The sequence below is a fragment of the Triticum urartu genome, chromosome 6 (genome assembly GCF_003073215.2).
Source record: "Triticum urartu cultivar G1812 chromosome 6, Tu2.1, whole genome shotgun sequence".
NCBI lineage: Eukaryota > Viridiplantae > Streptophyta > Magnoliopsida > Poales > Poaceae > Triticum > Triticum urartu.
The window spans coordinates 289,644,664-289,671,264 of record NC_053027.1 but is presented as its reverse complement, the minus strand read 5'-3'; the positions used below and the strand labels follow the sequence as shown (position 1 = coordinate 289,671,264).

The 26,601-nt window shown below is 47.2% G+C and overlaps 1 long non-coding RNA gene across 1 annotated transcript in view; it reads right to left on the bottom strand.

The window, feature by feature from the left end:
- Positions 1-8,367: 8,367 nt before the first annotated feature.
- The window catches only part of LOC125513273, a 42,586-nt gene continuing 24,352 nt past the window's right edge, over positions 8,368-26,601 (bottom strand). The window contains exons 3-5 of the long non-coding RNA XR_007285844.1: positions 10,834-11,037; positions 8,932-9,046; positions 8,368-8,847 (exon numbers count right to left, since the gene is read on the bottom strand). This is a non-coding gene — a long non-coding RNA (uncharacterized LOC125513273). The remainder of the gene's footprint in view (positions 8,848-8,931; positions 9,047-10,833; positions 11,038-26,601) is intronic.

Sequence of the window (26,601 nt, the reverse complement as noted above, 5' to 3'; positions counted from 1 at the left end):
TAGTAACAATAATCATGTTAAATCCAATATTGTTTCTTCTAGTAGTTCTCTTGAATCCACTAATGATTCTCTTAGCCAAGTTACACTTGAGCAAGAAAATAGCTTATTGAAGGGAATTATAGAGAAAGGTGTTTACAAGAGCCTTGCCGAAAGAAAGGAATTGGAGGAAATAGTACGCAAGGAAGGAAGGCACCGGAAGAATCAAGGTGTTGGTTTTCAACCCAAGATCAATGCCAATGGAGTTGACTAGGAAGAAGATCAACACCCCAAGACGAAGTTTGTTCCTCAATAAGAAAAGTATGATCCCACTTCTTTCAAGGGAACACAAGATCAAGATGATCTTCCACCACAAGACGACAAGCTAAAAGGCAATACAAGTTTCAACCGGAGATTGATTCATTTGAAGAAGCTCCAAAGGCCTTGGTCAAGTGGGTTCCCATGGCTACATCAAGTTCTACTTCATCAAGTTCGACTACAACTCCAAGGATCCACATCAAGTTGATATGGGTCTGAAAGAAGAAGAACTAGAGAGTTCTTGAGGGTGACTCCGCCAACATACTTCACTCATATTCATTTTGGCTAGGACAAGTGCAATCAACATTCACACCTTGCACTAGTTCAAGGAGTCACAAACCCTCTTGTTGGTAAGACATGAGACAAGGTAACCTAATGCTTTCATGGACAACATCGTATGTGTATTTCACTCTATGTCTATGGATATTCGTGTATGTTCCTTGTGGGACTAAAACATGTAGGTATTGAAAGTGCGACTCACTCCAAAGGATTGCTTCAAATGATCTACATCAACATTGAGCATCTACATCTTCAACAACTACATGAAGTCATCATCGACAAAACCCAAGGTTAGCTCATCCCTCTTAGGGGGGATATCACATCTAGGGGAGTTTTGCTCTAAGAACTAAGCTAAAGCAACTCTAAAGGTGTGGACACAACAATGCTTTATGTAAAAGTGGTAATCCCACTTGTGCATAAACGATGAGTATGACCTACGATCAAATGTTCTCATTTGACTCAACAGTTAACATACTCATGTATAGATGACCTAGTCATCGCCAATTGCTTGATAGATGCTAGAGTGTTTGTGCATGATTTGCCACATATTTCATTTGCTATCTTATTGTGTGAGCATGTTGGTTGCACCCATTCAAGGACATCCATTTGTTTTGATTGTTTGTCTTTTATTTTTGCCAAATGGATGGACAAGAATGCCTAAGAACTCCCTGTAGCTATCTATGTTTTTCTCGTCTCAAACTCTATTCATGCTACATCACAAAGTTTGATCAAGTTGAATTCGGACCCTCCAGGTGAGGAGCACTCGGAGCCACCGATCCATCAAGGGCTTAAACTTGCAAAACCTCTTAATGGCTTTCGATCTGACTAATTCATTCCTTTCGGTCTCACTGAAATAATTGAGTTGATCTAGGTTTTCACCTCGGTGCAACCAATTAGAACAGTTCGGTCACACCAAGTTGTAGTAACCACTTGCGACTCTACATCTCGGTGACACCAATTCGTTCCACTCGGTCACACCGACAGTGACTGGGTATATATATACCGCGAGTTGAATTTTGGAAGTTCCTTCAAACTACATCTTCACCTGCAACTCGCAACGTTGTAAGAGGGGCTGATCAAAAGCGGTAACATAGCCAAACAACGCTTTGCTAGGAAAGGTGGGTTAGAGGCTTGACATGGAAATATGGGAGGCATGATACAACAAGTGGTTGGTAGCGCGACATAGTGATAGAATGAACAACTAGAAAAGCAAAGATAGAAGTGATTTCGAGGGTATCATCATCTTGCCTGCAGAGTTCTCAGAGTTGTTGAAAGCTTGATCCTCGATAGCATACTCAATAGATTCCTCGGTCACATACTCGTCTCCTGGCTCTACCTAAAGCAAGAACACAAGCAAATGACCAACAATCAATCACAATCCAATGCACAAGCAACATGATGCAATACATGGCATGATATGCAATGCATATGCATGCTCCGGAAGGGAAAGAATGATCAAGGCATCAACTTGGCAAACCAAGTGTGCCGCTGGAAAGATGAGATGATTTATGTCAAAATTGATATAAAGATCACCGGAAACTGATGCACGGTTTGCAAATGGCATCAAAACAATAATGACACAATTCTATGATTAACAACACAATGCCATCGAGAATGCAACAAGAAACTAAGCTACTGCACTCCAACATAGAATCAAAGCATATGGCAGTGATGTACAAGAGATGCTTGACAAAACATGAACACTGAGTTATTGCTAAATCACACAACAATAGGTTCAAACAAGCATGGAAAAAGTGCAAAAGCTATCAACTTCACAGACTTAGTGAAAATACTAACATGTCAAAAACAACATCAGGAAGCAATGTTTAGAGCAAAAGAAACATGCTAAATTAACATATCATAGCAAACAAAGGCATGTCATGACTCTCCTAAAAGCATAGAACAAAATTCCCTTAGTGAACATGAGCAAAAAGGCACAGAAAATATGATGGCACCCATGTAAACATAGCAAGTTTTATTAACAGTTTCAGACTTTGTGGAAAACAGAACATGGCATAAAAAGATTATGATAGCAACTTGGCATGCGTGTTTCACTCATCATACTACCTTGTGACAAACACCTACATAGCATGATTGAAATAAATCACACAAAAATGACAAAACAACATCATGATGTAAAATGTCATGTTCATGAACTTAATAAAATGCAGAAACTAATGCCACCACTGGATTGGTGGGACTTTTCTACCCCAAAAACATATATAATATGTGGGGCTTACTGTATAAAAATCCCCACAAATGCTCTAAGATGCAACGTGCCTAAAATGGCATGAAACAGAAATGGCATCTTCCCTAAAGGGAAGTATTCCGAAATGGACTTTCCCTATTTGGTATCTGGGCCCTTGCCAGTAACGGAAAGCGCTGGAAATAAAACAAACAAAAAAAAGAAAAAAAGGAGAGGGGATGACAGGTGGGACCTGGTCCCCTGGGAGGCTGACGGGTGGGTCCGGTGAGGGCCCACATAGCGGTGACACAGAGGCGGCGGAACAGGGGGAAAACAAAGGCGAGCACCGGCGGTGGATAGAGGACGGCGGGGCCTCACCGGATTTGCTCCGGTGACCCTTTGGTGCGGTGGAGGGGCGCAAAATGATCACGGGGAGATCCCGCACCTGCGTGTGCTGCTAGGTGCACCGGGCATCTAGGGAACCGACACCGGCGGCGATCTACCGAGACAGCAACGGCGAGGATGAACGTGGCGAGGCGAGGGGCTAAACGGGCGGCAACGTTCTCGGCGCTAGGAATCTCCTAGACATGGAAAAAATGGCGAAGGGTGCTCGGAGCACTTGTTTGCGCGAGGTCCGGCGGCGGTGCGATCGGGCGCGAGCAGCTAACAAGGACGGATCATATAAACGAGGGGGGAGGATGGGGAGGAGCGCAAGCTCACCACGAGCATGTTGGTGCACTGGGCTGGCCAGGAGGTGGATGGAGATGTCGACCACAACGATCGAGTAGGTTCGGCGGCCGGAGTCGAAGACGAGGAAGAATAGGTCACTATAGGGGCTCTGGCTACATGTAGTCGGGGACGTAGCCGGCGACGGGGAAGAAGAGGGACAAGGTTGGAGAGGCGAATGTCGACGTGGTTCATGCCGGCGACGAGCTCATGCTCCCAGATGCGCTCGAGACTCGGCTAAAACGACGGATCTGGTGGCTATACCCACCAGGCGACAACGGCGGCGGACGAGAGAAAACCTAGGAGAGGCATGGGACAAGGAGTGGGGGCTTAAAAGGGACTAGGGTGAGCAACGCAAGCCCACGCGCTCTCGTGCTTGCAGTCCCCATGGCGACGGTGAGAGGAGAGGGAAAAGGAGGGTGCGAGGAACAGGGTAGGCGCTGACGAGCGGGGCCGGCTGCTCCACCTGGCGAAGCGCTAGCGGGGGTAGGCTCAGGCTGTAACGCCCTGAGACCGATGTGCCACGTGTCCTCTAGTTATTCGCTGTTGTTGCCTTGTCATTTGCTTGCGTGTTGCATTTCATCATGTCATCATGTGCATTGCATCATCATGTCTTCAAAACTTGCATCCGTCCGGGTTTCCCCAGTTCCGTCTGTTGTCCGTTCTAAGACCAACCACACTCGCACGCGCCCGTGGCATGTCCGAAATATTATTTTATAAGTGGCCAGAAAATGTTCTCGGAATGGGTTGAAAGTTGGCATGCGCTGTTGCTATGTTGTTAGTAGGTCGCCCGCCAAGTTTCATCGCATTCGAAGCTCGTTTGACGCCCCAACGTTTAACTATAGCGGCAGTATAGTCGGTCTAACGTCGGACGTTTTCGATCTCCGGAAACATATGCCGGGCCCTCTCTCTCCCTTCTCCCCATCGCAGTCTCGCCACAGCCCACCTAGTCCATCCTCCTTCCCCTCTTCACTTCCGGAGTTGTCCGATGCGACCGGACGGTCCGAAACTCTCTCTGCACAGTGCATCAAACCCCTCACGTGAGCGTCCGAAAGTTGTCCCGGACCCGACCCGGGCTGTCGCCACCGTTGTGTCCGGATCATCCCCAAACGTCTACAAAACATCACCATTTTCTTATTTGGACTTCCGAGCTATTTTATTCGCGATCGTTCGATTGCGATCGGAGGGACGATATACCCCTAAGTCTAACCCACCTACTTGCTATATAACGGACCAAACCCTAAAATCTAGGGAGATGTCCCATCCATTCCATCACCGCGCCGCCACTCCACCCGGTCTCTCCTTCCACCTCGGGATCTTCCCAGATCCAAATCCTCCCCTCCTCGATTTCAGCCACCAGCCAACCATCGCTCTCCACTGCTCCTCCTCGATCCAGAGCTCACGCCCCCGACCCAAATTCTTCTCGGCCTCCACCCATGCAGCCTCCTCCCTCCTGCTCGTGCCGAGGGTTTGTCTCGAGCGCTGCCGCAAGCAGCAGCAGCCATTGGAGGCCCAGAGCCGCTCCATTTCTCCGTCCGCAACACTAGGAGCCCGAGCTCCATCTTCTACGTCCGCGTCCGAGTGAGAGGAGCTCGCTGCTCGAGCTCGAGCATGCAGCCCAGTCCCATGGCGCCCTCCCGAGGTCCTCCCGTGCGTGCCTCCACTCGTGCTCATCGCCCTCCTTCTTCATCGGAGCATCACCGGACCAACAGCTCCATCGCGCATGCCCGCCGCCAGCAAAAGACCCAGGATCCTTGTGGCCGCCCGACCCCCTGCTGCTTCGCGCTGCCGTCGGAACCTCGCCTCCAACACCAGATCCGGCCGGCCTCCGCTGCCCTTGCCTGTTCCCGGCCGGATCCCGCTCCAAGACCCTCGCCGGAGTCGCGCCCAAGTCCCCGGCCTCGCCATCCCCTGCCGCGGCCTCTGCTACAACGAGCAGGTCGCTCGTCCCGTGCCCGCTCGCGTTGACCAAGCCAGCGCCAGGCTCAGCCAGCTTCTTTGCCAAGGCCCAGCGCCTCTACATCCCCCAGCCAGCCTCAAAGGCCCAACGTGAATAGCTTGGATCCAGCTAATCTGGCCTGTAGTATTTTTTTTCCTTAGCTGCGATTTTATCCATTTCCAGGGATTTGCACTTTTGCAGATCAGCCCTTAAACTTCATGCATTTCATTCCTCTCATCCGGTGCATCACATGTAAAAAGTTTATATATGAAAAATTCTTAAAATTGTGTCTAGTTTCATAATATGTCACTTTCATCCATGTTTAAAATGTTGTTTGGTTAAATTTGCTCCTATGCCATACTAAAATGGTTTATTTCATAACTAAATAACCGTAACTCCAAATTTAATAAACTTTATATGTAATTGGGGTGGAAAAATGCCTAGTTTAACATGGTGACCTTTATTTGCATGTTAAACAACTCTAAAATTGTGTTTAGGGAAGAACAGTACCAAACCTTAAAATATGCATATGAGGATTTACCGGAATTGTTGTTCGTTGCTTCTGGCCTCATTTAAACTTGCCTAGATAGGTAGTTTTACTTTGTTCACCCTCTTGCCATGTTTAACAACATTTAATATTGTTGGGTACATAAACAAGATCGAACTAAATAACTTGTTGTGGTGTTTCATCAATATGCAACTCGTTTCATATTGAGCTCCACTTAACTTGTAGTATTGTTTGTGAATTTTTGCCATGCCATGCATAATTAAACAGGACATGCATCATACTTGTCTGCACATCGTGCCATGCTTATGTGAGGGTTGTTTACTTTGTTGTTTGCTTCTTTCCGGTGTTGCTTCTTTGGGTTGGTTCCGATAACGTCGTGTTTGTGAGGAACCGTTCGTCTACGTCCGTTTGTCTTCTTCATGGACTCGTTCTTCTTCCTTGCGGGATTTCAGGAAAGATGATCATACCCTCGAAATCACTTCTATCTTTGCTTGCTAGTTGCTCGCTCTTTTGCTATGCCTATGTTGCGATACCTACCACTTGCTTATCATGCCTCCCATATTGTTTGAACCAAGCCTCTAACCCACCTTGTCCTAGCAAACCGTTGATTGGCTATGTTACCTCTTTTCTCAGCCCCTCTTATAGCGTTGTTAGTTGCAGGTGAAGATTGAAGTTTGTTCCTTGTTGGAACATGGAGATTTTGTTCCTTGTTGGAACATGTTACTTGTTGGGATATCACAATATATCTTATTTAATTAATGCATCTATATACTTGGTAAAGGGTGGAAGGCTCGGCCTTATGCCTACTGTTTTGTTCCACTCTTGCCGCCCTAGTTTCCGTCATATCGGTGTTATGTTCCCGGATTTTGCGTTCCTTACGCGGTTGGGTTATAATGGGAACCCCTTGACAGTTCGCTTTGAATAAAACTCCTCCAGCAAGGCCCAACATTGGTTTTACCATTTGCCACCTAGCCTTTTTTCCCTTGGGTTAGGCCAGCCCAAGGGTCATCTTTATTTTAAACCCCCCCCGGGCCAGTGCTTGTCGAAATGTTGGTCCGAACTAGAGTCCTTTGTAGCGCCACCTCGGGGAAACTTGAGGGCTGGTTTTAGTTGTACGGAGCGCTCATCCGGTGTTGCCCTGAGAACGAGATATGTGCAGCTCCTATCAAGATGTCGGCGCATCGGGCGGTCTTGCTGGACTTGTTTTACCATTGTCGAGGATGTCTTGAAGAACCGGGATACCGAGTCTGATCGGAATGTCTCGGGAGGAGGTCTATTCCTTCGTTGACCGTGAGAGCTTGTCATGGGCTAAGTTGGGACACCCCTGCAGGGTTTTGAACTTTCGAAAGCCGTGCCCACGGTTATGGGCAGATGGGAATTTGTTAACGTCCGGTTGTAGAAAACCTGAAGTTGACCTTAATTAAAATGAATCAACCGCGTGTGTTACCGTGATGGTCTCTTTCCGGCGGAGTCCGGGAAGTGAACACGGTGTTGGAGTTATGCTTGACGTAGGTTGTTCTAGGATCACTTCTTGATCACACTTTTATCGACCGTGCTTTTGCCTTCTCTTCTCGCTCTCTTTTGTGTATGCTAGCCACCATATATGGTAGTCGCTTGCTGCAGCTCCACCTCATACCTTTACCTTACCCATAAGCTTAAATTGTCTTGATCGCGAGGGTGTGAGATTGCTAAGTCCCTGTGACTGACAGATACTTCCAAAACTAGCTTGCAGGTGCCGATGAGTCCGTGCAGATGACGCAACCAAGCTCAAGAGGAGCTCGATGAAGATCTTGTCCTTTATGTTGTTCCGCTTCCAGTTGATCAGTAGTGGTGCCCAGTTGGGGTCGATCGGGGAACCTTTGTCGCATTTGGGGTTCTTCTTTTATTTTGGTTCCGTAGTCGGACCTTGATGTAATGCTTTATTCATGTATTGTGTGAAGTGGCAATTGTAAGCCAACTATGTATCTTTTCCCCTATTGTATTACATGGGCTGTTTGCGAAGATTACCTCACTTGCGACATTGCTTTCAATGCGGTTATGCCTCTAAGTCGTGCTTCGACACGTGGGAGATATAGCCGCATCGAGGGCGTTACACAGGCGCTGGTGAGAAAAGCAAGGAGGGGAGAGCGAGTGGGCTGGCTAGCGCGCTGGCCCTGCTGGCGCGTGGGGGGGGGGGCTAGCTGGGCCGGCCTGGGAGGCCGAGGCCCAGGTAGGTTGTTGTTGTTGCTGCTGCTAATCTTTTCCCATTTTCCTTAGACGGAAAAACCAAAAGGAAAAGCACAGGGAGATTGGGAAGGTGTTTGAGAGATATAACAATATCCTGAGGATCCTGAAATTATACACTATTTAATAAAATTGGTTTGAAGATTTTTACAGGAAGTAAAATAATTCAAGTTTGAATTCATTTTAGAACCTAACCAAAACAATTCCAAAAGAGGTAAAACTTGGCAGGGGGATTTAGGACATTATGCTAGATTTATTGGGGAAAATTGAACATTTATGGAGGCAGGAAAAATGTCACATGCAAAAAAATGGGGGAAAGGAAGGAAGGCGAAGAGATGAAGCAAGAGACACACATGGGCATGCCACAAGGCAACATGCATGACTAAGACAATGCACAACAACATGGCAAGGAACATGATGCACGACATGATCACAACATGAAAGAACAAATGCAAGATGCCAAGTAATGACAAGACAATGCCAAAAGGGAAACAAGCCAAACCCAAAATGAAACCCACAAAGAGGAAAAACACTTGGTGTTGAACATGACAAGGCTGGGTACCTCTCCAAATATGGAAGTTTTACATCTGGGGTGTTACAACACTCCACCACTACAAAAGGATCTCGTCTCGAGATCTAGGACTGAAAGAACTCCGGATATTCAGAATGGAGGTGATCCTCACGCTCCCAGGTCTGTGTACAAAAACCAAAATGACACAATGCATTAATGCCAACACTAAAAACAAAATAGTTGTTACATTTCATATAATTTCTTACCGCCGCATGACGGAAACTCGGCTAGAAGTAGATGTCGAACAACTTGCCAGTTGCAAGGCTATTGGCGCACCTTGACTTGCACAGTCGACATGGTGGTGGTGGTCGCTCCATTTTCCTAAAGCAATATGAGCAAAGAAAACAATAACTTAGCATGGGATGATCATCAAGCTCAACATGCAAACCAACATAGAAACTAGCTTTGACTATTCTAAACCCTAGAAACTATCCTATATCAAAGTGTTATATATGACCAGAGGCATATATCAACTAAAAACTATCAACTATCATATCACTCTATCTCTGCCTCTCTCTCTATAAATGTTGCATATCAACTAGCCTACTAAATCAACTAAATCAAAATGTTCTAAATCAACTAAATCGAAATGTTCTAAATCAACTAAATCAACTACCCTACTAGATCAACTAGCCTACTAAATCAACTAAATCAAAATGTTCTAAATCAACTAAATCAACTAGCCTACAAGACCAAGTAAATCATATCAACTAAATCAAAATGTTGCATCTGAACTACCCTACTAAATCAAGATGTAGTAGGGAGGTGGGGTTGTGGATGGAGGAGGGAGGAGGGAGAAGGAGGGGTGACTAGAGGAGTGAGGAGGCATGAGGACGGAGGAGGAAGGTGAGTGAGGAAGCATCGGCCGGTGGCGAATAGAGGAGTGGAGGGAGGACGGAGGAGGAGGGGGGGGGGAGGAGGGCGGCCGGTTGGGGAACATAGAATGGCTTAGCACTAGCGCACTATAGAGAAATGCGCTAATGCTAAAAGACCTAGCAGTAGCGCCTTACACCCAAAACGTGCTACTGCTATGTGTAAACATGTAAAAATATACATAAAAAATACATTGATCATCAATGATCTTTTTGTGTACAATCTGAATTGTCAATATGAGTCCTCACCGGTTTTTAGAAACCGGAGAAAACGCATATTGCAGCCACAAATTCTACACATAGAGTTCAATAAAGACAAAGTGGTTGTGATAGTTTGAGAAGTAAAAACCCTGTTCGCAGAGCGAGGTGGGACTAAATTTTGTAGTAAACTTAGCAGTAGCGGTTATAGTGTGAATGCACTACTGCTATGATCTGTAGCAGTATCGCTCTTTGTATTGAGGCGTTGCTGCTATAACTAGCTTCGCGGCAGGGTCATGACAATTATAGCAGTAGCAGGGCTTATCATAGGCGTGCTACTCCTACATCCATGTCAGCAATGCATTTCGTCAGCATGCGCTACTGGTACGTAGCAGCAGCGCCTTGTTTTAAAGCACGCTCCTAGTAAGATTCTTTGTATAGGATTTTCCCTGGTTACGCTCCCATGATGTGCGGTCGGTACGGCCCGCAAGCGGCGGGCCCTACCTGTCAGCGAGCAGCTAGAAGATGGTGCACCCCGAGGAGTCAGCCACGAGGACGGGCCGACCTCTAGCAGGCGACCCTCCCTCCCCTCGGAGTCTACGCGCCATTAATCTGATGAGACGGGGAGTGGGTACAGTAAGCGCCCACCAGGCAGTGGGACTATAGCTATACATCCCCCGACGAGACTGTCATCACCAAAGGAACGCTACAGTAAAGGGCAGTTACCGTGGCCCGCAGGCGGCGGGCCCATCGGTCGGCCAAGTCCCCGGCAGCCTGCGGGACCCACCAAGTGGCGAGCCCCAGCAGACGGCGGAGAAGCCGGCGCCTAGAGACACTGACATATGGGTCCTACACCCGGACAAATTACCATTGTACCCCTGGGGGTAGGCCTATATAAACACCCAGGCTCACCCATGCAAAGGATTCATGACCCTAGCCAACATACACACACACACAGAGAGAGAGAGAGCAGAGAGAGCTAGCCTTGCCCTTGTTCCTCCCCTAGCCGAACAGCTCGAGGAGCAACCTAGTAGCTACCTTATTGATGATAGTCATCACGCGGAGACCCCACAGAGCAGGACTAGGGGTGTTATCTCCATGGAGCGCTCCGAACCTGGGTAAGACTCGTAGGCGTTCGAGATCTCACTCACTTCCGCTTCCAGGGCCCGACGACGTACTCCTCTCCCCATCCACGATAAGCCACCCCCTGGCATATGTCGCTAGATATGCCCGACACATTATCTGTGCAAGAAACATTTAACCTGATCAGCCCAGGACCTCAGAAACTTTCAACAAAATGATATTATGTTTCGGAATACTCGGCATTTAACTTCGATTCTTGTGTTTTATAAGGATATGCTAGGAAAGACTGAAAATTTATCATACTATGAAAGTATTTTTCATCAAAAAACTAACGTTCTAACTCGACAAAACAAATTTAATATATTAGAAAAGGCGCATCTCAGTCTGATCTCCTATAAATACTAGGAGGGCGTGAGGTACCATTGGTACATCACCTATAAATACTAGGTGTCATCGTCCATGAGAATTGTAAGAACGATTCCATCGCAGTGAGGTTTCAGACCAAATACAAGATCTGGCCTTGGACAATGCAGGTAGTAGCTGCATCTCACGTTAGTTTTAGCCTTCTCCCCATGCTGGTCCACAAAATAGTCCTTGTTGTCAAGCTTCGGCAGCGTTGCCATTGCTCGGAGCAGATTGCCCTTCACTCTCCGTATTTCTTCATGAACTCATTTAAAACAACATATTTGACTAATTTCAAAGAATTCCAAAACAAACTTTATCTCATTTTCGAAAACTGGTTCAAATTATTTTTTTGAAGAATAAGAAGTTGATCCCCACTACTAGCAATTCTCTCAACATGCAACTTATCCACCTCAGCTTCCTGCCACACCACCAATTATTTTCCCATTTGACTAATTTTGTCCCTATATTTTCAGACTTAAGTTACAACTGAAGCCCAATGGTCTCTACTCGCAGCAGAAAAAAGCCCAAACGTCAAGCTTAGAAGAAGAACAGCCATCCGACCCCCCACCCCTGCTATGCTTTTTGTTCGTCCTGCTCTCTCTCTACTTAAATTAAGGATCAGTCTTTTCTGTTTCCCCCTGCAATAGTGCGCCACCTAAGAAGAGATCTATGTTCGTGCCCTCCGTCATGGTCGCAAGTCCCCTATGGCATACGGTGGCTCTCTCGGCTCTCTTGGACTGCGGTTTCATAATGGTGCGAATCGATCTGTTGCTCTGTAACGTTAGTGTTGCTTCTTTTCCTTTCTTCCTCCTCTCTCTTGTGCCTTGATTGAAATTTGAACGCATCGGTGAGCCACCCCTTTTGGTTTTCTACATTTAATCTATGGGTATCTGTCGCCAATGTGAGCTGAATTTTTTATTCGTAAGTTGTAGTCAATATGCTTTGTGCGACGGTGCCTCTTCCAGTTCACTCATGAGGTTAGTCCAGATTCCCCCTAATTCCAATCCACCGCTATTGCCTTGCTGCCTCACTGCCGCAATAACTTACAGATGAGTTACTAATATTTATGTTATGTCTCATGAGTTAGTTCACAAATAATTGCATACATCCACTTTTATGGAACAACCATGCAGAAAAAATTGTTGCATTCCCTTCGCGTCCACTCTGAATTTCTGTTGACTCAAGTGAATGCGCACCCAAATCAGAACATTATTTGGACTAAGCTAACACATGCACCTAAATCTCAATCCTGTCTTGATTGAGTCAAAAACATGCACTTTATAAGATTCCCGCACAACTAATTTTAGACTTGAGGTGACTATTTTTATTCCTATAGATCTATTAGACTTGAGGAGGCCTTTTTTATTCCTGCACATGGCTGTTTGTTAATGGCAAGTTCTGCAACATTTCGACAAACTGTACAGAGGGAAGTCAACTGATTTCTAGATTTATCCTCACATGGAATTATGTTCACCAACTTATATATATATATATATATTACCATGAATTTCGCTTACTAGTTATGCAGATAGTCATCTCAAGGGATTCGACACACTGATTAGATTTCCACATGTAGTATTACATATTAATCTTATATAATTTTTTTTCAACTCTATTATTTCAATCTACTGTTTGTTGCTATGCATTGGTTAACAGTCTAATTTGGTGGAAAGTACACATATTTTCTCTACGCCTGAGTAAGATCCAATTATATAATTGATACCTCGATACCCCTCTTGCTTGCTTACTATTTGCATCCATGTTTTATTAGTTGTTTCACAGTAAAGTAAGTATGATTCATCATGAACATGGATACAACTGCATGTATATTTTCTCTTAGATATAGGCTATTTTATACATACACTTACTTTACTAGAGGTCTAAGATATTTGATTGTGAAGATGTAGGTTATAGAAGCTACATTTTCTTGGTATCCATGGAGTAAGACACTATTGCTGCATCAATTTACATTCACGTGGTGTGGTCATGAGATATACTTTGAAAGTAGGCATTTAGCTGAAATTAGACATTTTTCCCTATTTTGTTGTTATCTATTGTATTCTTTGTTGCCGAACCATATTCTTACATGGTTTAGTTTGGTAGAAGTGTCAATTTTTCACTCTTTCTTTTTGTTTTCCCAGTGATCGATGTTGTGCTATACATAGATGTCATGATAGACAATCATTTTTTCGTCTTCTATTTTAGATTCATGTTGCTTGGCTAAGATATAACATGCTATCTAGTGAAGCTACTAAACCAAAACCAAATCGAAAGGCTTTGCCTCCATTACTCTTTAAGTAGCGGTAATGACTAGATTTTCTCCACACATTGGTTTATCTATTATTCAGTGGGTCAGTGTAAGTATCTTGCATATCATATATTTGCATGTATTTATAACAGAAGTAAGAGTTTAATGCCTTATGTTCTTTTTTCTAAAGAAGAACATTCTGCATGTATACCTTTTTCCTCTAATTGCATGTCATTTTAATGTTATGTACAATTACACCATATATAGTTTGCTAATTTAAATATACATGTACTTCTATTATGGATATTATGTTTGAATTACACTTATTAATATTCAGTACAAATTGTTTGCACTATGAATGCCGCGACAACGCGAGGGGTATCATCTAGTTTAGTTAAGTTGTGTGCCTGCTCTATCAGCGTCAGATTAATTAACATGTTTAATTTCAAACTAACCTAATTAAAACAGTGGGGGACCATCCACCAATTAGGGTTCGGTGGGGGTTAATGGTTAACCCATGCGGGGCTCACATGTCGGTGACCCAACGGCGGTGGCACCCCGTTGTCGAGGCGCTGGTGACCAGAACATTGGCGGCGTGGCTTGGACGGTGTCGGAATTTGCCTGTGGGCCGCTTAAATGGGAGTGGCCAGCCCCATTCAAACGGACGGAGCGAACAACAACGTTCTACGGCATAGGCGCGGGCTGAGGTGGTCCACAAGCGCGGTGGTAGCGAGTGGAGTGACAGTCGACGTTCGGCCTTGCACATGCGCGAGGCTAAGGTGTGTTAGCAGGCTGGATGAGGGGCTCACTGGCCTCCTAGGAGGGCCAGGAGTGTGCTGTCGTGCTCGGCGTCAACGGCCGCGTGCCCTGCCATGGCAGCAGCAAGATGTGGGAATGATGGAGCTACGGCTACTGCGGGGCTGGCGCAAGAGCTCGAGTTCGAGCTCGAGGGGGAGGCAAAGGGGAGGCGCGGCTCACCTAGCATGCGCACGGAGGCCCGTTGATAGCTGGGAGTACAGGACGACGGCAAATCGACAGCGAGCTCGCGGTGGCCGACGTAGACGAAGACGACGAAGGCAGCATAGATGCAGGTCCCCGACTCGAATGGCTCGGTGCATGAGATGTGGCCGAGTGCGGCGGAGGTCCCGGACATGACGAGGAGGCACAAGGAGGACGGTGAGCGCGGCTACAAGGTAGCCATGGCGGCGGCGACATTTGGGAAGGTGGGGAGCGGCGATGCATAGTGAGGGGGAAGTGGGAAAATATCTTGGGGGGATGACAAGACCGAGGGGCTCGTCCTTATCCCCTCTGCGCTGCAGCGGCACGGGGTGGCGACATGGTTCGGCGGGGATGGATGGACACGGGCGCCTTCGATCGCGGCATTTCCTATTTAGCTTTGCAGGCACCGGTTATAGCTATTTCCGCAAACAGGCGCCTACAGCCGCGTTAACTCGGCCTAGCCCATCTTTTTCTTCCTTTCCTTCCTGTCGCGAGGACGGGAAAGGCGCGCTTTGGATGGGAATCGATCCCGCGACCTCATGGTCATTCGCCTCATGCACTAACCACCGCACTAACTCCGACTAGTTGCCCAAACTACCGCTTCTTTAACTTTTCTTCTTATAACGATTCCTTTTTCCTTTTTATTCGAAATGATTTTGTTATGTTTTTTGTTCCTTTTCTTTTTTCTTCTTTTTGGAACAGCTTTATATTTCTTTTGCTAATTTGAAAGAACTATTTTTCAAAATTGTTGAACTCTTTTCTAAAAATCAGTGAACTTTCTTTCATAATCGATGAACTCTTTTTCAAGATCGATGAACTTTTTTTCTAAATCGATGACACTTTTTTCTAAATTGATGAACTCTTTTTCAAAACCGGTGAACTCTTTTCACAATCCATGAATTTTTTTTAAAAATGGATGTACTCATTTTCAAAATCGATGAACTATTTTTCTAAATTGATGAACTTTTTTCAAAATCGATGAACTTTTTTTAAAAATGGATGAACTATTTTTCAAAACCGATGAACTGTTTTTCAAAATTGATGAATTTGAGATTTTCTTGACGAATTTGTGACTGTCAACCACACCACCACCACCACTTCCTAGTAGTCTGTAGGACCATATTCTTGTGTGTTTCTATTATTGCAAAATATGGCAGGATCACAAGTCGATGAGACTGACTTCGAGAACATGACGAACAAAGAGTTACATCATAAGTTTCAGCAAATGATGAGTGGACAGGTAGAAGATGTGACAAAGAGATTTGAAGAGGCCATTGAAAATATAGATGGCATTGAGAAGACGTTCGAAACAAAGCTCGATAACAAGTTTAATGAATTTCTAGCACGTCTTACACCACCACCGCCGACTGCACCTATCGCACCTCTACAACAACAGCAACAGCAACAATGTCGCCTTCCAAATCAAGTGCGACAAGCATTGCGTGTTCCCATTGACCCTGGACAAAATTCTGGTGCCGTTGTTGATGCTTCTGTAGCTCCTCCTGCTACTGCAGAGGTGGAGGACCATTACGAGGATGAGGTTGATCAAAATCAGAACTACATGCAACCACCAGCACCACCACCACCAGGTCATCCTTAGGTATATCAACACAACAGCAGGGCTGCACCACCACCTGAGGTTAGAGATCATGACCTTTTTCCTAAACTGAAGTTGAATATTCCACCATTTGAGGGTAGATATGTTCCTGATATATATCTTACTTGGGAGTTAGAAACTGAACAACGTTTTACATGTTTACAATATCCCGAGGAGAGACGTGTTCACACTACTGTTTGTGCTTTCACTAGTTTTGCATGTGTTTGGTGGTCTGAACATTGTAGATTATATCCTATTCTACCTACTTAGGCTACTTTGAAAACTGCTATGCATACTCGTTGTGTTCCACCATATTATCAATGTGAATTGCTTCAAAAATTGCAGCGCCTAAGACAAGCAAAAAAATTTGTAGAAGAATATTATCAGGAATTACAAACTGGCATCATTAGATGTGGTACTATTGAGGAGAATGAAGCTATGCTTGCACGTTTTATGGGTGGATTAAATAGACAGATTCAGACCATTCTAGAGTATAAGGAGCAAAATTCTGGTGTCATTGTTGATGCATCTATAGCTCCTGCTGCTACTGCAGAGGTGGAGGACCATTACGAGGATGAGGTTGATCAAAATCAGAACTATGTGCAACCACAAGCACCACCACTACCAGGTCGTCCTTAGGTATATCAACGCAACGGTAGGGTTGCACCACCACCTGAGGTACGAGATCATGCCCTTTTTCCTAAACTGAAGTTGAATATTCGACCATTTGAGGGTAGATATGTTCCTTATATATATCTTACTTGGGAGTTAGAAACTGAACAATGTTTTACATGTTTACAATATCCTTAGGAGAGACGTGTTCCTGCTGCTATTTGTGCTTTCACTAGTTTTGCATGTGTTTGGTGGTCTGAACATTGTAGATTATATCCTATTCCAGCTACTTGTGCTGCTTTGAAAACTACTATGCATACTCGTTGGGTTCCACCATATTATCAACGTGAATTACTTCAAAAATTGCAGCACTTAAGACATGGAATTTTTTTATAGAAGAATATTATTAGGAATTACAAACTGGCATCATTAGATGTGGTATTGTTGAGGAGAATGAAGCTATGCTTGCATGTTTTATGGGTTGATTAAATAGAGAGATTCAGACCATTCTAGAGTATAAGGAGTATAATAATATCACTCGTTTATTCCATCTTGCTTGTAAAGCTGAACGTGAAGTGCAGGATCAACAGGCATTGGCATGAACTACCTTTTCTGCAGGTCGACCTTCCTCATGGACACCGCGTGCATCCTCTACTTCCACATATTCGACTGCATCAACCCCTCCAGCCGTGATACAAGAAATTAGGCACAACCACCCCTATCTACCAAGAGCACACATGTTGGGCCTATACAGAGGTCTTTTTCTTCCATGGCATCAACGGGGCACACAAGTGATATTATTTGTCATCATTGTAAGGGAAGAGGTCATTATGCGAGAGAATGCAAATGTCAGCGTGTGATGATTGCTACTGAGGATGGTGGGTATGAGTCCGCTAGTGACTATGATGCGGAGTCTTTGGCTCTTATTAGAAGTGAAGAACACGGTGGAGATGATTCTGATCATGAGACGCAATACATGGCTGCTGAAGATGCTGACAGGTATGAAAGTTTAGTTGCTCAATGAGTTTTGAGTATGCAGGTTACACAAGCTGAGCAAAATCAGAGGCATAATTTGTTCCATATAAAGGGAGTTGTGAAGGAAAGTTCGGTTCGCGTCATCATAGATGGAGGGAGCTGCAATAATTTTGCTAGCATGGAGATGGTGGAGAAGCTATCTCTCACCACAAGACCACATCCACATCCTTACTACATCAAATGGTTCAACAACTGCGGCAAGGTTAAGGTAACACATATTGTTCGTGTCCAGTTTAGTATCTCTACATATGCTGATTATGTTGATTGTGATGTGGTACCTATGCAAGTATGTACCTTATTACTTGGTACATCATGGCAATTTGATAAAAATTCTATACACCATGGTATAAACAATCAGTATACTCTTGTTCATAAGGATAAAAATATTACTTTGCTTCCTATGACTCCTGATTCCATTTTGAAAGATGATATTAATAGAGCTAATAAAGCAAAACAGGAGAAAAATAAGAGTGAAAATGAGATTGTGGCAAAAGAATTCGAGCAACAAATTACACCTAATAATAAACCATCTAGTGTTGCTTCTGAAATTAAATTGAAAAGTTCATGTTTACTTGCCACCAAATCTGATATTGATGATCTAGATTTCAACAAATCTATTTTCTACGCTTTTGTGTGCAAAGAGGCATTATTTTCATTCGAGGACGTGCCTTGCTCTTTTTCTCCTGCTATTACTAACAATTTGCAGGAGTTTGCTGATGTCTTTCCACAAGACATGCCACCGGGATTACCAGCTATTCGAGGGATTGAGCATCAGATTAACTTAATTCCTGGTGCTTCACCACCCAACCGTGCATCATGCCGTACAAATCCAGAGGAGAAGAAGGAGATTATGTGTCAAGTCCAGGAGCTGCTCGACAAAGGTTATATTCGCAAATCCCTTAGTCCTTGTGTTGTTCCTATTATTCTAGTGCCGAAAAAGGATGGTACATCGCGTATGTGTGTTCGTTGTAGAGGCATTAATAATATTACTATTCGTTATCGTCATCATATTCCTATGCTAGATGGTATGCTTGATGAATTGAGTGGCTCTACAATATTCTACAAAGTTGATTTGCATAGTGGATACCATCAAATTCGTATGAAATTGGGAGATGAATGGAAAACAAGATTTAAAACTAAGTTCAGTTTATATGAGTGGTTAGTCATGCCTTTTGGGTTAACTAATGCACCTAGTACTTTCATGACATTACTGAACGAAGTTTCACGTGCTTTCATTGGATGATTTGTGGTAGTCCATTTTGATGATATACTGATTTACATTAAATCTTTGGAGGAACATTTGGAACATTTACATGCTATTTTTATTGCTGTACGTGATGCATGTTTGTTTGGAAAGTGCACCTTTTGCATGGAAAGTGCACCTTTTGCACCGACCGAGTATCTTTTCTTCGCTATGTTGTTACTCCACAGGGAATTGAAGTTGATAAAGGCAAGATCGAAGCTATTGAGAGTTGGACGCAGCCCAAAACGGTCACTCAAGTGAGCAGTTTCCTTGGCCTCGCTGGTTTCTATAGGAGTTTTGTGAGATATTTCAACACCATTGCTGCACCTCTCAACGAGCTTACAAAGAAGGATGTGCCTTTTGTTTGGGGTACCGCACAGGAAGAAGCCTTCACGGTATTGAAAGATAAGTTGACACATGCTCATTTACTCCAACTTCCTGATTTTAAATAGACTTTTGAGCTTGAATGTGATGCTAGTGTAATTTGATTAGGAGGTGTGTTATTACAATATGGCAAACCTGTTGCATACTTTTCTGAAAAATTGAGTGGGCCTAGTCTGAACTATTCTACTTATGATAAAGAATTATATGGTCTTGCTTGGATCTTAGAAACATGGCAACATTATTTATGGCCCAAAGAATTTGTTATACATTCTGATCATGAATCTTTGAAACACATTAAAAGTCAAGAAAAACTAAACCATAAACATGCTAAATGGGTTGAATTCATTGAGACTTTCCCTTATGTCATTAAACACAAGGGTAAAGAAAATGTTATTGCTGATGCATTGTCTTGTCTTCATACTATGCTTTCACAACTTGACTTCAAAATATTTTGTTTGGAGACCATCAAAGATCAATATGTGCATGATGCTGATTTTAAAGATGTAATGCGGAATTGTAAAGAAGGAAGAACGTCGAAATAGTTAGTCATTAACGATGGATTTGTGTTTCGTGCTAACAAGCTATGCATTCCAGCTAGCTCCGTTCATGGAAAAGAGAAGAACCACTGGTGAAGAAGTTGCCTGGCTGCTTGCAGTCGGCTTCTTTGTGGAAGTGTTTCACCTCGAGTGGCTAGCCAACCCGGTCCTCGTCCTGAAGAAGAACAATACCTGGCGCATGTGCATAGACTACACAGGGCGTAGATAGATCATGTGATTGAGTCCATGGTCGGTTGTGAGCTCTTGTCTTTCCTGGATGCTTACTCTCACTCAACCCGGAGGACCCTAGCTGCACCAAGTACGTTGTTGTGGGCATTTGCCTCAACAACAAATAGGAAGGCGAGCTTGTCCACTTCCTCCATGAGAATCAGGATATCTTCGCATGGTCCCCAAAGGACATGCCAGGAGTTCTGAGGAAGTACGCCAAACACAAATTACACGTCTGCAATGACGCCAAGCCTGTCCGTCAACCCCTACGTCGCTTTTTGGAAGAAAAGAGAAGAACCTTTGGTGAAGAAGTCGCCTGTCTGCTCGCAGCCGGCTTCTTCGTGGAAGTGTTTCACCCTAAGTGGCTGGCCAACCCGGTCTTCGTCCTGAAGAAGAACAATACTTGGCGCATGTGCATAGACTACGCGGGTTGCCACACGTAGAAGGCCTGCCCCAAGGATCCTTTCGCCCTCCCGTGGATAGATCATGTGATTGACTCCACGGCCGGCTATGAGATCTTGTCCTTCCTGGATGCTTACTCCGGCTATCATCATACCAGGATGGACCCGAATGACGCCTTGAAGACATCCTTCATCACGCCCTTTGGGGCGTACAGCTACATCACCATGTCATTTGGCTTGAACAACACGAGCGCCACCTTCCAGCGCTACATGCAGAAATGCTTGACGAAACAACTCTGCCGCAACATTCATGTCTACGCCAACGACGTCGTGGTGAAGACCAAGCAGCACCTCACACTCCTTGTCGACCTAAAGGAAACTATCGCCAATCTGCGCCAGTACCAGATGAAGCTCAACCCGAAGAAGTGGGTGTTCAGCGTGCCGATCGGGCAGCTGCTCGGCTTCCTCGTCTCGGAGCGCGGCATTGAGGCGAACCTGGAGAAGATCAAGGCCATTGAACGCATGCGCAAGCCAACCTGGCTGTATGATGTCCAAAAATTCACAGGGTGCTTGGCCTCGGTCAGCCGATTTCTCAGCCGGCTAGGAGAGAGGACCTTGCCCCTATATCAGCAAATGAAGAAGATATCGTCGTTCGAGTGGCTCCAATTTCTCAGCCGGCTGGGAGAGAGGACCTTGCCCCTATATAAGCAAATGAAGAAGATATCAGCAAATGAAGGCAGATGAAGCGTTCCGAGATCTCAAGCGCATGCTCTTCACCATACCCATCTTGGTTGCGCCGGCTGACAAGGAGCCGTTCTTGCCATACATTGCCGCCACCTCGCGGTCGGCCAACACGGTGTTGGTGGTCGAACATCCAGAAGAAGTCAAGATCCAGTCCGTCCAGCGCACGGTCTACTACCTGAGCGAGGTTCTTTCAGCCTCCAAGCAGAATTACCCGCATTACCAGAAGATGTGCTACGGCGTGTACCTTACCTCCAAGAAGCTGAAGCAGTACTTTCAAGAGCATGTTATCACCGTTGTCTGCACGGCCCCCATTGGTGAGATCATGGGCTGCCGGGATGCCTCTGGCCGGGTTGCCAAGTGGGCCATCAAGCTGGCCAGCCACACCATCCTCTATGAGCCCCGCACCATGATCAAGTCCCAGGCATTGGCTGACTTCCTCCTGGACTGGATGAAGACCCAGTACCTGCCACCGCCGCCCAATTTGACACACTAGCGCATGCACTTTGATGGCTCCAAACTGCACCAGATCCACTTCGACGCCAACAACAATGTTGCCGACTACGAGGCCCTTGTGCACGGCCTCAGGCTTGCCAAGGAACTCCGCATCCAATGAATCCTCTGCAGTGGCAACTCGAATCTGGTGGTGCAGCAGTGTTCCAGGGAGTTGGACGCCCGGGATGCCAACATGTCTAACTACCGCTTCCTAGTCTAGTAGATTTCCAGCAACTTCAACGACTGTGAGTTCCTCCATGTCCCGTGCACGAAGAACAAAGCTACCGACACGCTGTCCAAGATTGGGTCCTCTCGGCAAGCCATCCCATCCGGCATCTCCCTCGAGCACTTGCGCAAGCCTTCCATCAAGCTATCTCCGGATTCTGACTCCATCTTCATCCCAGATGACCCCGCACTACCCCTTCCTAACCCGAGCCCGGGGGCTGCTGATCCCAGCCCGGGGGCTGCTGTCTCCAACCCAGTCCCGGAGGTTGCTGATCCCGGCCCAAGGGCTGCTGTCTCCAACCCGGTCCTGGGGGCTGCTGAACCAGATCCGAGGGCTGTCGGCTTCGGCTCAGGGGCTTCCACCCAGGCTCCTATCTAAGTGGCCGTCTTCACCATGGTGGCGGCTTCGTCATGGGCCCAACCAATTCTAGCCTTTCTAGAAAGCGATGCTCTCCCCATGGACAAGACCGAAGCCCTGCAAGTGCAGTGTCAGGCGTCCGCCTACAACATCATGAACAACGAGCTCATCAAGCGCAGTGCGACAAGCGTGTTCCAGCGCTGCGTCGGGCAAGACAAGGGCATAGAGATCCTCCTCGACATCCACCAGGGCAAGTGCGGGAACCACGCCGCCTCCAGGCCCCTGGTGGCCAAGACCTTCCGCCATGGCTTCTATTGACCAACGGCCCTCAAAGACGTCGAGTCCGTGGTCCTCAGGTGTGAGGGTTGCCAGCGCTTAGGCAAGCGAAGTCACCAGCCGGCTTCAGCCCTCCAAATCATCTCTATCACCAGGTCCTTTGCCGTCTGGGGGCTCGATATGGTGGGGGCCTTGAAAACCGCTTGAGACGGCATGACGCACCTACTGGTGGCAGTCGACAAGTTCACCAAGTGGATCGAAGCGTGGACGATCAAGAAGCTGGACGGGCCAACAACCATCCGGTTCGTCAAGGACATCATGGTGCCCTACGGCCTCCCGCACAGCATCGTCATAGACAACTTCACCAACTTTGCTAAACACTCTTTGGGGAAATACTGCTCCGTCTCCAGCATCCGGCTTGACTTGGCCTTTGTCGCTCATCCTCAATCCAACGGCCAGGTCAAGCGGGCAAACGGTCTGCTCGTATCTGGCATCAAGCCACGACTCGTTGAGCCCCTCGTCCGCTCACCCAGCAGCTGGCTTGATGAGTTGCTAGCCTTCCTCTGGAGTCTCCGGATGAGCCCAAATCGGCCGACCAGGTTCATCCCGTTTTCCTCGTCTATGGAGCAGAAGCCATCATCCCGACAGACATCAAGTTCGACTCGCCGCGATTCACAATGTACACAAAAGCCCAAGCCAGAGAAGCCTGCGAAGACAGCGTCGATTTGCTAGAGGAGGTGCACCTATTGGCCCTCAGCCAATCAGCTATTTACTAGCAAAACCTGATGCACTACCACAACAAGAAGATCAAGCCCCTTGCATTCCGCGAGGGCGACCTCATACGCCGGCTTGTCTAGCAACAAGCCGGCCACCACAATGGGAGGGCCCCTTCATCATCAACAAAGCCTTGTATGACCGCAATGCTTACTACTTGATCGACGCACGCAAGCTGAAGAAATGCAAGAGAGACACCATCGGCGAAGAAACAAGTCGGCCTTGGAATGCAGAGTTCCTCCGCCCGTTTTACAGTTAGCTATATGCATGTATGTATCGCTACCTTTTGATGTTCAATGAAAGACAGTAGGACCCCCGAACGACACTCAGGGGCTACCCTTTCCTATCAATTATTATGTCTCGCACATCCTTCGAATTTTTTCGACATCCACCATCGGGTCGGCTCGTCCGGCTCGGGGGTTCGTGGGCTAGCTGGTTGACCGCGCCCCGCCATACCCATTAGTACATTTCAGCGTGTCCGAGTTTCTAAGGCCTCAACTTCACTCTAAGCCACAGTCCGGCTTCGATTGTTGGCCAGCAAAAATCAGGGTCCAAAGCACCGGCATGCGAAAAAACGCTAAGCGGGATTTTCTGGATCGGTCAATCCGGCTCCACTGCACTAAGTTACCGCACAATCGGTCGCGCGCCAGCCGGCCCAGTGGGTGTTTCACTCGAGATCAACATTTGAAATGCCTAAGTACTGCACACTCTTTCCCAGGGCCGAACTGCATGTCACAGACCGGAACCCGGCTGTCTAACTCGCAGGGGGGAGGCCCAATGAAGGAACACACAAGGAAAAAGCTTAAGAACAAAGAGAAAAAGTGAAAACACTCGTGAAAATATTTACATTACAACCAAGACCCACGACTGGAGTTGAATACATTCAGCATACACCCCTAGTGGGTGGGTGGACTTGTCACTTACAAAATTCAATAAGAGTAAAAGAAGGACAACTTCAGACGGTTCCTGTGTCGAGTTTCATGACCGCCAACTCCTCCATGGTGGCCTTTGGGTTTGTTGAGGTGCCGTTGTCATCCAACCCGGCCTCGTCATCCATGTAGGGACCCGATTCCTCGGAGCTGCCACCGTGTCGTTGAGCGCCAGGCCGAAGTTGTCGGGCGGCACCTCCCTGCCGTCTTCTGTCTGCCACATCAGGAACTTGTCGTGAGAGGCGAAAGAGGCGAGGTAGCTGGCCCACGCGGCAATCTGGCACGCCTCCACCTCCAGCTGGGCTTCCACACCAGCCCGATGGGCCGCTAGCTGGTCTATGCTCAGGCATGGATACCAAGCCGGCGCCGACACGAGCTGCGGAGACATACCACGTGTGGAGCTGTGCCGGTCCGGCCTCCAGCCACTGGGCAAGCCACGTGAAGCTGTTGGGCACAACGACACTTGGACAGAGGGTGCCACCATGCTCAACCCGACCTCGGACAGCTGGGCGTCTGCTTGTCCAAGCCACCAGTTGTGCCTCGGTAGCATGCATGATCTTCGAAAAGGTCTAGGGAGCGTTTGGGTCCAATTCGGCATCCGCGTCTGCCTGGGTCGACCGGTGTGCAAGCACGGCCTCGTCTGCCGTCTCCTGCGTCTTCGGGAAGTACTCTTTCAAGCAAAGGAGGGAAACAATCAGCCATAAGAATATTCGGTCGGCTCGCAACCTGGCGAAATAAACGAGGAAGCACTTACTTGCGAGAAGTTCGTCCAGATGCTGCGCCTCGCACAACATACCATGCCGCTCCAAGTCCCAAGCATGGCCACTGGCTTCGAGCTTCTCGATCTCAGCAATCTTGTCGACGGCCGGCTTCAGCTCATCGTCCTTAGCGGCGGCCCGCTTCTCGTGATCATCCCTCATCCTGATGAGCTCCACCTGGTGGGTCTCCGCCGCCTTGGCGGCCTCCGCCTTCAGCCGCTCCACCTCTTCCTGGAGCTGGTCATGGTGCTAGCCGGCTTCGACCAGCTGGGTTCGCAGGTTAGGCACCTCGACCGTGGCAACTACGTAGCAAAACTTCAATTTAGATGCCGGAAGAAAGAAAGAAAAACGCTTTAAGATTCGACCCAACTACTTCATAGTTGGCCCGAATCTCGGGGGCTACACCCAGTGGGTGAACTAGCGCGCCCCCACTAAGAGCATGCAAGACATACCTGCGGCAAGACGGAGCTCCCTCTCCTTGGCGGCGAGCTGTGCCTTCACGCCGAGGTGCTTCTCAAGAAGCCAGTTGTGGATGCTGACTCGGAGGCTGTCCAGGTGCTGCGGAAAAATAAGTAAAGGAAAACCCATAAAGAAAATTTGAGATTTAACCCAACTACTTCATAGTTGGCCCGAGTCTCAGGGGCTACACCTAGTGGGTGCGCTAGTGCGCCCCCAGTGACCAGCTAGAAAGACAAACAAGGAGGAAACTTACGATCACGGAGCGCTCCAGCTCCCGCGTCTGCTACAGCTCGCTCTGGGCAAAAGCTTGAGGCCGCTCCGCGCGCCCAGGGAGATGCTGGTGGACGGCATCCATTGCCGCCTCTTCTTGGACGTGGGGCCCGACCATGGCCACGCCGGCTCCGCCTCAGGGCTCCTGCAACATAGCGGTGGATCCGCTTTGCGGCGTCGCATGCGGCAGCCTGATCGCCAAGGCGTGTCCGCTCCCCGCCGGCTCCTCTCCAGCCGGCCTCGACTCCCGAGCTCTTGCCGGCGGCGCTTAAGGCGTTCCGCCCGGGGCAGCGTCCCCCGTGCGCCCCTCCTCCACCCGCTCGTCCGTGTCATTCCGGAGTGGGGTGTCTATAACCATCTCCTCCACCTCTGGGTTGTCGATGCCCGGCTCCGAGTCGCGCGCCTCCTGCACCGGCGGCTGGACGACCATGTCCGCCGGCTCCATGCCCTCGGTCATCTCCGGCCAAGCCGGCTCCACGGCAGCTTGCCCCCTCGCCTCTGTGGCTCTGGCCCAAGCCCGGGCAGAGGTGGCCGCCAACTCCTCCTCGGCCCTGTTTCAGGCCCGCTAAGCCAGGCGCTCGTGAAAGTGCAACTAATCCTCAGGTGGTTTTGGTAATTCATAACAACATATAGCTCATTGAACTAATATCCATTCAAGTTAAATATTTGAGAAAGTTCAATGATTGGCATGGTATGGACTAGAAATGTGGACCCCTCAAAATACTAAGGACAAATATAGGCAAAAGCTCA